This window comes from Asparagus officinalis, chromosome 7, assembly GCF_001876935.1.
Source record: "Asparagus officinalis chromosome 7, Aspof.V1, whole genome shotgun sequence".
NCBI classification, from domain to species: Eukaryota; Viridiplantae; Streptophyta; class Magnoliopsida; order Asparagales; family Asparagaceae; genus Asparagus; species Asparagus officinalis.
The window spans coordinates 66459962-66472130 of NC_033800.1; positions in this window are offsets into that span (position 1 = coordinate 66459962).

The following is a 12169-nucleotide window of genomic DNA, read 5'->3' on the forward strand; positions in this document are numbered from 1 at the left end:
ATTTGTATTTATTTATGAAATTAGGTTAGAGGTGAACCTTTGCTGATAAGTTATTATTGTTTGACCCTATGGCACAGTTATAGAAATTGTGGCCATGATAATATATCAATACGTTTTTTTGTCAAGTTTAAAATTTATGGTATTCATCATCTCAATCAATTAGATGTTGGAATAGGGCTAGTGCCCTGATCCTCACTATTGATGGTATTGATTAGATTCGTTTGTGGCGTACTCATCTTGATTGACTTGTTTATTTATTTGCAGAAAAATGCAAAGGTCGTAACCATTGATGGATATGAGAATGTTCCTGAGAATGATGAGAATGCCCTGAAGAAGGCTGTTGCCATCCAACCTGTTAGTGTTGCAATTGAAGCTGGCGGAAGGGGATTCCAGCTTTACCAATCGGTGAGATTATTGTTTGACATGATTTCATCTAATTTTTAATATTGCTTTGGGTAAACATTTATGTTAGCTTCTGATTACTAATTTACAAATTGATAGCTAGAACTATTTTTCGCATCCATCAGTCTAGTATAATAAATAAATTTCTAGACTGGTCACATTTCAGTTGTTTTGAGATGTATTCTGGTAATTTTGACGCAAATCATTTAGGATGGTGTAATTCCAGTAACAAACATGGGCTATAGTTATCTTCGATAGGAATTTGGAGTTGACCTAGGTAAACTTGAGTATGGTTGGGAACAAATTATAAGATTTGTAATGTTCTTTCATGAAGCTTCCACATCTTTCATGCTTATAGTATGCTTATACATTTTTATTGGTTTTCATTTATATCCCTTACACATCTCCATCATTTTAACTAGATTTGCTAACAATTATTATTATTACTATTTTTTTTGAGTTGTCAGAGAATGCAGAATGAGCAAGATGAAGATGAGCAGAATGGGTCCGAAATTGATAAGACTAGTCCTAAGGTAAATAATTAAGTCAATTATCTAGCATGTTTCTTTTTATTCGATTATGAGGTATAAAATTTGAAAATTACATGTGTTATTATCCGGATAGAGTTTTATGTTCTAATTAGAGTTTGATACATTGTAGAGTATGTGCCCTAAACCAAAAATGACAAGTGCAAGCTTTTAGATTGGTGTGGAATAGATGAGGTTGTAGCTGAAGGACGTTGGTGTTCTAGTGACCCAAAGGAGCTTGTAAATCATGCTCGTCTTGGTCCTAATGCAATGGAAGTGTTGGTAGACATTCCAAACAAACCAGAAGCTTTTCTTTGGAGGCCTACAACTAATATGTTCTGTATGCAACAAGCTCAGGGGAAGACAATAGCGTGGCCAGCTGATAAGGTGGTGTTCCAAATCAGTCAGCAATCTGACAACGAAGACAATATATCCATGCAATCGGTAAAATAATTTTTAGCATGCTCATTTACTTTCATTACTCATATTAGTTATCTTACATATAAATAGTTAAGTCGAGTTTCTTTGTTTTCATTGATTGGTAGAGTAAAAATATGAATCATATAAAGTGCAAGATCTTCAATTGGACCGGAAAAGATGAAATTGTTGCTGAAGGTCGTTGGGTTTCCAATGATTCAAAAATGCTTGTTAATGGCGTTCCTCTCGGACCTAATGCCATGATTGTTTGGGTTAATGTCCCGACAAGTCCTGAAGCTTTTTCATGGAGACCCACACCTGACATGACATCTATTGAAGATGCTATCGGCACTAAAGTAGCATGGCCTGCTGACAAGGTTGTATTGGAAAATATCTCAATTAACAATGTGGAATCTACAAACATATCATCTCCTTCGGTAACCTTTTTTTTCTGATACTATCATTATTTTGATATTTGATTGTACTAGTTTCTTTTCTATAATTGATATCACTGTTTTTGCATTGTTGCTAGAGTGTGAACAACTCAAAGAAAAAGTGCAACTTGTTAGATATTGCTGGCTCGGGAAAGATAGTTGCTGAAGGACATTGGTCTTCAAGTGATCCGAACCAGGTTGTTCACTTCGTTCCTTTAGGTCCTAATGCTATGCGTGTTTGGGTTGATATCCCTAGGATCCCTAGTGCATCTCTTTGGAGGCCGACATCTGAGTTAGAATGCATTGAAGATGCCGTTGGTACGACAATAGCTTGGCCGTCAGACAAAGTTGTTATGCTTTGAAAAGCTGGTAAGTTATACATCTTGCAATCATGTGTTTTTACTTTATCATGTTTGTATAGTTGTAATTTTGGTGTTGTTAATTTTTGTTTTTGCAGCAGTACAAGTACTCAATTGCTGAAGATGATGAGTCTCCCAAGTCATATGTAATACAGCAAAGTTAATTAGTTTTTGTTGTTCTGTGTACTATGGTTAATTTTTTGTACTCCATGTTGGATTATCCAAAGACTAGTATTTGTTTTTTGGCACATTTGTGTTGACTCTTCTTGTATGCTATAACTTTGTTATGTATCAGTTTGAACCTTTAAATGAAATATTTGCTTTTATGGTTGTCATAATTGGAAGCTATTTCTAGTTCAACCTCAAAGGTTTATAGGCAAAACTGAAATGCTATAAGAAGTGGAAACAATTGCTGAAATGCTATTAAAAGAAGAAAGACAGCATTCGCTGGAACGCTATTATAGTAACTCAAACGCTATCAAATGTAAGACAATAGCAGCGTTGAAATGCTATGAATGAAAACTAACTAATAGCATTTCTCAACCGCTATGAAAGATATTCATCATAGCAATACAGAAACGCTATTGAATACCCTTTTATAGCTACATAAAAACGCTATGGTTGGAAACTAACTAATAGCGTTTTTCAACCGCTATGAAAGATATTTGTCATAGCAATATAGAAACGCTATTGAATACTCTTTTATAGCTACATAAAAACGCTATGCTTGGAAGCTTTTTGATAGCGTTTGGGAAAATGCTATGTAAAGCCACAGACCTACTATAGCGGGTTCTGACACAGCGTTGATTAAAACGCTATGATATAATACCATAGCGTTTTTCGACCGCTATGGTAGATTTCAGGTGTTGTAGTGTGCTTACTGTTCTTGGGTTGATCAACATTGATTCTTGAGTAATACCAAGAGGTGTCATCTAGACACGGTCATCGGGGGGATGTGTAGACTGTTTAAGATATTGTTTCGTGTCGAAGGGCTCCTTTTTTCGAATCGATTTTTCTGACTAAATGAAGTCTACGGTGCCGACTAACTCCGTCGTTCGTGTCGTTAGTAGAGTGGACGCCGCTTCGCTGGTCAGCAAAGAGCATCGATGGATGGGATTGTCTTTTTCTTCATAAAATAAAATATATTTTCAGGGGGATTTGAGACGTCGCTTCCCTGACATGATGTGATAGTTTTGTCTATCAGTTGTCGGGGATTTAATAGCGACGCCCAAATTCTTGAGATCCACATGGCGCGGGGTGGTAGAACAGATGTGACGTTCCAAATTTCAAATTTCAAAAGGCCCATCTTTTTTTTAGCGAATCTCCTCCATCCATTATAGGGAACAATGACCATTTGGATAGTTCCACCTATCAATTAAGAGTTATAAGTTAGATTGGTCTACATCTTCAGTCGACTGGTCTGCATCTTCAGACGATTTTCCAGTCCTAATCTCATCTTTTGGGTATATCTCTCGTTCCCTAGCCTTATTCTTGTTCCTTTCACTAGTTGCTTAACCTACGGTTTGTGTTTTAGGGCTTATCTTTGCATTCTTAGATCTGTGCTTAAAAGCTCATTTGTAATCATTCTATAATGTCTAAAAGTATTCCTAAGCGTCATAGAAGTGGGAGGGATCAACCCTCATCATCAAATGCTCCACCTCCTCCTTCTAATTTTCAATCATATATGAACATTATCTTAGAGATCCATCACTTATTGCTAAATATCGTTCCATATGTAAACTCAAATCTTTTTCGGGGCGATATGTTAATTTTAAAGATTTTCATCATTTCTTGCTCAAAGATTGTTTTGATCTTGTTCGCATGTATGAATTGCTCTCTAGTACCAATAATCTTCCTTACTATCCTCACACGGTACATTTATTTTATGCAAACATGCGAATAGATAACTCAAATCCTAAAAATCGTTTCATTTCTTCCAAAGTCAAAGATTGTCGAATCATATTCTGTGCTGATGAACTCTCTGAATTTCTTGGTCTTCCTCGTGGAGACACTCTCTTAAAAGATGTTATGTATGATGATCTGACTGCTGAAGCCCTCATGACTAAACCTGGCAAACACCTTCCTTTGGAATCTAAAAATGCTTCTCATTTGGCCAAAATCATTGGCCGTATCATTTGTTATAACATTATCCCCAAAACAGAAACTTATAGCCACTATTCCTACGAACTTACTCGTGCCATCCATGCTATTATCGGGAATGTGGATGTTAAGTAGGGAAATGTCATATTTGATATCATGGCCACTGAACACACTACCTTTATTCCTTACGGGGCCTTTCTTACTAGAGTTTTCACTCATTTTGAGGTCGACTTATCAATTAAAATTAATGTCAAAGTTCGTCCTTTTTTTGATGTATCCGCCCTTCATAGGATGTCCATTCCTTCCACTCGACATGCATTAGAGGCAGAGCTAGATCATATCCATGAGTCTTCTAATCCTGAGCCTTCTGGTGAGTCATCCCATTCTGAGTATGAGGCAGGTGATCATTCATCTAGTATCCCTAGTTTCATTTAGGACATCTACACCCAGATGGCTGAATATCATAATGATAACCAGAGAAGATTTTAGCGGATAGATGATACTCAAGTTGACCTTAGGATGGGATTTGAGGAGATTGAAAGAACACAATATGACATTAGGATCTCCTAGGAGACTATTAGGAGAGATCTTGGAGCAATTAGGACCCATCAGGAAACACACATGTCTCACATCGAAAGGAGATTTGATGACATTGTTAGGATGCTGCAGAACCCATCACCTCCCCCGGGTCCAGGACCATCCGAGCCATGATTACTATCTCTTATTTTATTTTGTTGTCAAAAACTTTGAATGCGATTGCAATGAACTATGTTTTTGTCTTAGCTGTGTTGAAGTTTCTTAAGCTTGAACTATGTAGGTTTGTGGATGGTTTGTTTGTGTTGAACGATAAGTAATCGTTGTAAACACTTGCGTTTGGTTATCTATCCACATTTACGTTGTTATATCATGCTCTTTTTTTGGCGGCAAATGTATGATTTGTGCTTATTCTAGTCTTTATTATTCCTGTATGTATATTCATGTGACACTTATACAGGGGGAGTGTAGGCGTCATAAAATGTTGAAAGATATCCAAGCGCAGCTCAAAAGCAGATTATCGAAAAATCAAAGAAAAAGACAATCTTTACTATCTCGCACGCGAGACAGACTTTACTGTCTCGCACGCGAGACAGTCTTTACTGTCTCACACGCGAGACAGTCTTTACTGTCTCACCGTGCGAGACAGTCCTTACTGTCTCGCCGTGCGAGACAGTGTTCACTGTCTCACAGAGCGAGACAGTGTTTACTATCTCGCAGAGCGAGACAGTTCTCGAAGGCTCAGAAACTGTTTTATAAACCGTCGACACGTGGCCATTAACTGCCAAAGAACATGGGAAACGTTGTGGGCGAGAATCACGTTGACAACTGTCAAAATAACGAAGTTGAGCAGAGAGAGCAGAGTTCCTGAGCTTCCGGCCATTCCTTGAGATTCGAGCTTTGACTTGATCTTAAGAAGAACGATCGTCTTACTTTGATAAGATCCTCGTTTCAAATTCCTACTTCGATAAACGAAGGAAGAATCACTAAACCCCTCACGATTCAATCAGAATCTGTGATTTGGTGGTCCACGGGCTAACGCACCCTCGGGACAGGCAAAGATCCCATGCAAGCAGCGATCCAAACAACGATCCTGCATTTGTTTCTAAAAAGTTATAATTTTCTTTTTGTTGTGTAAAAGAAGTCTTATAAAAAGGCTATTTCTTTTGAATTCGTTGTAATCGATCGAAGATATAATGAATTCCACAACGAGACCAACTTTTGACACAAACAAACCGGCGACCACAGTGGGAGCCAACGGTCTTACTGCCGAGACCGTCGTGTCGCAGCAAATCAAGATACCGGTTGAATCCATGGTCGAGTATGAATTCGACCAAACCAAGTTTGAGGAATATATCTCATCGTCCTCTTCAAGATTTTCATTATCTCGTAAGTGCAAGAGGATCTCATAATTGAAGAAGGCCTATACGCCAGAGAAGGCTAAAAGTGAAGCCTCTCACCCAATAGTTGTTGAGGTCATGCCTCGCAACATTATTCTGGCAACCCTCAAAGCTGGAAGCTCTGCTCATGATCATTCCTCCCTAATTAAGGAGTCATTCGATCGAAGTTCGCCAACTTTGACGAAGAGGGCTCGTCAGAGGCGACGCCAACGCCGTACTCGTTAATTGGCTAAGGCCTTGGAACAAACCGATGGAGTTCGTTATTATGCGGACTTAGAATCAAGGAGGCATCGAGTGGTTCAGTTGTCTCAACGACCAACCACTCGTATCTCTACTAAACTAACGACGGATGAATGGACTTTTGTCAAAAGGGCTCGTTCGACCCTCAAAGAACGAATACAAAAGCGTCGTGCAAACACTGCTCATGCCCATTCTCTCTTACAACAAAGACGAGAAAGAAATAAGGAAACGGTGGTCAAAAAACCACATTCTGTAAAGTTTGGATTCCAAAGTCTGGAGTTGTGCAAAATCAGCATTCGGAGCCCGTTAAGACTCCACACCCGTAAGGGGGTGGTTCTAAACGTGTGACTCCTAAAATAACCTTGGATCGCTCAAAGGCAACAATAATTTATCCTGAGAATGCTAACAAGGTTTTACGCCCCCAGAAGAAGACGTGTTCGCCAAAAGACATCGTTATACCTGGAAGGTCATACCAACAGACGATAGGATTTTCCGGCAATCATACCGATGAATCGTACTATCAAGCTGTGGGTTTGAATAGATTTCAAAAGAGAATTATTCGAGAAATAAACTCTCATTGTTCCTGTGCGCGACTTATAAAAGCAGCATTGTCGGAATATAACTACACGAAACGAGAAGGCATCCCACGAAGAGCCTCGGTATTCCACAGTCTTTTCACCAAAATGTCGAAGCCTAAGCCGAGACATTTTCGCAAGAGAAGATCACCTGTCCAAGATGACGAATTACCGGAAATCACCATCAAAATGGCTGATAAAGGAAAGTCTAAGCAGCATTCAGGTGACTCAAATCCTGACTTTTCTCTGAGAGGAAAAGTTAATTCAAGAATTGCCAAACGGATGTTCCGTCTCCAGTTAGGAGCCCTCAGACATAGGGACTACAAGAGAATGCACGAAGGGATGTCATCAGAGGATGAGCTCTCAGACACCTGTTCTGCGATCGCTTCGGATGATACAGTATCTAGCACAGGACAAACCAGAGAAGTACTCACAATCACCTCTGATCAGTTTGCTCAAATACTGCAAGAAGCTCTAGCCAAACAACGTGAAGAAATTAGAGCTGAGATGAAGACAGAAATGGAGTTGGCTATCCAACAAATGAGAGAATTGCTAGCTTAACGGCCTCAACCTCCAGAGTCCAGTCAGCGAGCTGAATCCAGCCGCCACACTCAGAATATGGCAGATGATAGTGATCCAGAAGTGGATGAAGTCATTATGGCTGATACACCTCTCAATAGCAATAACGCTGGGGGTGGTTTAACGCACCCTCCCAATAACGATATTGGGGGTGGTTCAATGGCACCTCTTACAGGGGGTGACCTAACTCATTCTTCTCAAAGTCCTTCGAATGAAGACATAGACGATGACGAGAAAATGAAAGAGCTTGAAAACAAAGTCAACGCTTTGATGACGGCTCAAGAAGTAAAGAAAACGGGTATTCCGTGTCCCTATCCAAGAGAATGGGATTCAATACCATACCCAGCAAAATTCAATCTGATTAACTTCACACCGTTCGACGGGAAAAGCTCGCCTACTCAGCACTTGATTTATTTCAAGTCTCATTTGGGCATGATCTCTGGAAATGAGGCTTTAATGGTCTGGTCATTCGTTGGCACCCTTCACGGGTCGGCCTTCGATTGGTACCGACGTCTCAAGCCAGGGAGCATCAATTGCTGGGATGACATGAAAAGTTTGTTCCTCAGTAATTTCTTCGATGATGACACCGAAGTGTCAATCGGAACCCTTTTAGATGAGAAGCAAAAAGACGGAGAGTCAGTTGACAATTTTATCAAACGCGTCCGTAACAAAGCAATGAATTGCAGAGATCCTATTACAGAGGAGTTTATCCTGCAAACATGCCATAATAATCTCTCCATCGATGTCCTGGAAGCCCTAGGGGTCGTACCATCCAAAACTTGGAAAGAGTTAAAATTACGTGGCGAACAAGCTGAACACTTTCTTAAAAGAAAGAAAGTTGAGAGAGATCAACCGACGACATCCGCAATTCCTGTGAACGCAACTCTTGATCCGAGGTTCCAAAAGGAGTATTCTTTCGAAGATGATGAAGCTCTAGCCATCTTAAAATACCTCCTCGCCAACGACAAGATCGAGCTACCACCTATTAAAGATCAGGAGGGAGCTAAAAGGATTACAGATCCAAACTACTGTGCGTACCACAGAAGGGTTCTTCATCCCACTGAGATTTGCTTTAGACTCAAAAATAAAATCCAAGCCTTAATTGATTCCGGCGTCATAACGGTGAAACAAGCCAAGTAAAGACGACTCCAACTCCATTGGGTACACGAGTATAAACTGTTTCCCCTCACTCCAAAGAGTATACGAGTATAAACTGCTCCTTGATACTCCAATGGGTATATGAGTCTAAACTATTTCCCACTCTTGACGGGAAGTTCCTGGAGAATTTTTACATGTAATATTCTTAAGGAGAACCCGGTCATTTTAGACCCAGTTTCGCGAAGGAAGCTGAGGGTAGACGGTTCATGTAACAGGAAGTTCTCGGAAGAATGTAATTTTCTTAGGGATAACCCGATCATTACAAACAAAGTGATAAATACTACATCCCCACAGTGATTTCCGAATACTCTTTTGTTGAGATTCGATCACTTCATCGGATCAATTGTCCCTCGCAAAATTCTCATTTGGTCAAACCTTACTACAGTTAGGACCAAAGCCAAAATCCCCTCTCGATTCCTTCCATGAACAAGAGGTCCACTTAAATTGAACGATCAAACCTTTAAACAGTTAGGATCATCTCAAACCCCTATTTGGTCAAACCTTACTACAGTTAGGACCAAAGTCAAAATCCCCTCTCGATTCCTTTCATGAACGAGAGGTCCACTCAAATTGAACGATCAAACCTTTAAACAGTTAGGATCGTCTCAAAACTCCCACTTGGTCAAACCTTACTACAGTTAGGACCACAACCAAAATCTCTTCTCGATTCATTCCGCGAACGAGAGGTCCACTTTCAGTTGAATAATCAAACCTTATGACAGTTAGGATTATTCAAACCCGTCCAGATTCTCTAAGTGAAGATCCCACTTTGAGTTTCCTTTGGACCAGGAGATAGAATATAAAATTCTTCCTCTCCATCATCGGGTTCATCTCTACCAACAAAAAAAAAGACCAGGAGATAGAATATAAAATTCTTCCTCTCCGATTTTCGGGTTCATCTCTACCAACAAAAAAGAGACCAGGAGATAGAATATAAAATTCTTCCTCTTCGATTTTTGGGTTCATCTCTACCAACAAAAAAGAGACCAGGAGGTAGAATATAAAATTCTTCCTCTCCATCATCGGGTTCACCTCTACCAACAAAAAGAGACCAGAATACTCCAATAGGTACACGAGTCTAAACTGTTTTCCTAAACTCGATAGGCAGTTTCTGGAGAATATTAATCTGAATATTCTTAAGGATAACCTGACGAACTCTCAATGGACATACAAGCATCAATCTGGAAATACCAGCCTCGATTCAAGATCTCAACAACGGTCAAGCGATAAACGCAGTGCCGAAGAAGCATTAGCTATTCTACAAAGAACTGAATAGACTTATGGATGAAGATATCAAGGGCTGGAGCCATTTTACAGATTCTTCTACACGATCTACTTAATCAAGTATTGAAAGGATTGCAAATAAGACCTGTCTTATCCAAAGTGTCCCAGACTCCTCTATAAAAGAATAAGTCTTGAACACTTTGGAGGGGGTATCTATAGGCGTCAAAAAATGCTGAAAGATATCCAAGCGCAGCTCAAAAGGAGATTATCAAAAAATCAAAGAAAAAGACAATCTTTACTGTCTCGCACGCGAGACAGACTTTACTGTCTCCCCCGGCGAGGAGACTTTACTGTCTCGCACGCGAGACAGACTTTACTGTCTCGCACGCGAGACAGACTTTACTGTCTCGCACGCGAGACAGACTTTACTGTCTCGCACGCGAGACAGACTTTACTGTCTCGCACGCGAGACAGACTTTACTGTCTCGCACGCGAGACAGACTTTACTGTCTCGCACGCGAGACAGACTTTACTGTCTCGCACGCGAGACAGACTTTACTGTCTCGCACGCGACAAAGAACATGGGGAACGTCGTGGGCGAGAATCACGTTGATAACTACCAAAATAACGGAGTTTGAAAACGTGGAAAGGCAGTTACAACGAAAACTGCCAGACAGTTACTGTTTCCAAGACAGTATTTACTATCTCGCAGGCTGAGACAGTCTTTACTGTCTCGGAACCCGAGACAATCTTTACTGTCTCGGCCACCGAGATAGTAAACACTGTCTCGGAAGCACTGTTCATCCCGGAGGCTATAAATACCCCCTGAGATCGTTTTTTTTGAAGGGGGGTCATTCTTGAGCACTTTGGAGCAGACAGAGTAGAGTTCCTGAGCTTCTGGCAATTCCTTGAGATTCGAGCTTTGACTTGATCTTAAGAAGAACGATCGTCTTACTTTGATAAGATCCTCGTTTCAAATTCCTACTTCGATAAACAAAGGAAGAATCACTAAACCCCTCACGATTCAATCAGAATCTGTGATTTGGTGGTCCACGGGCTAACGCACCCTCGGCACAGGCAAAGATCCCACGCAAGCAGCGATCCAAACAACGATCCTGCATTTATTTCTAAAAAGTTGTAATTTTCTTTTTGTTGTGTAAAAGAATTCTTATAAAAAGGTCATTTCTTTTGAATTCGTTGTAATCGATCGAAGATATAATGAATTCCACAACGAGACCAACTTTTGACGCAAATAGGGAGCAATCCCAATTTTTATACTCACCTATGCATATAGGTAGGGGGAGCTTTCGCTTTCCTAATCATTTTTGTATCCCCTTTTTGATGTTGCCAAAGGTGGAGAAAATGTGAGTATTTATGAATGTGAGTATTTATGTTTTTATATTTGTGGTTTTATGCTTATAATGTGTATCTTGGTAAATTGTTTGTCATCATCAAAAAGGGGAGATTGTTGGCCTTCTTGTTTTAATGATGATTTTACAAACAATTTACGACTAATATCGTTTTTAGTATTTTGTTTCGTGTTATTTAGTATACACAGGAAAATGAGCTACATTGATGTTGAAGTATATACAAATCAAGTCAACCAATCAAGTTCAAGCTTCATATGATTCACTCTTGGTATACTTAGTATAGGTTTATTCATAAACATCTTTTATTATGTCCATATAAATATTCCATAAGCTTTCAAAACTTGTTTTGAGTCAAAAATAAAAAAATCACATGTTTTCTTAAACACGTATTTTAGTGCTTTGGCAGATTACAGTGATTTTTACAAATGATAAATGGAAATTAAAAAACTCTTTTTCCAACATGTATACATGATTATAAACTTTTCCTAAAGTTTTATATTTTCTGGAAATTATTTACTATTTTTAAAGCCCTCTCAAAAGTCAGATTTTGGACATGCACAGTCTCTGTGCATGTTTTACTATTTTTAAAGCCCTCTCAAAAGTCAGATTTTGGACATGCACAGTCTCTGTGCATGTTCATAAGTCGACTTATCAGTACTGAAAAGTCAGATTTTGGACATGCACAGTCTCTGTGCATGTTCATAAGTCGACTTATCAGTACTGATAAGTCAACTTATAAACTGCCCTGGAGTGTGCATTTTTTCTTGGCCAAGTCGACTTATCAGTCTTTATAAGTCGACTTATAGAAAGTCGACTTGTGATCCCATATAAGTCGACTTATAACCTATTT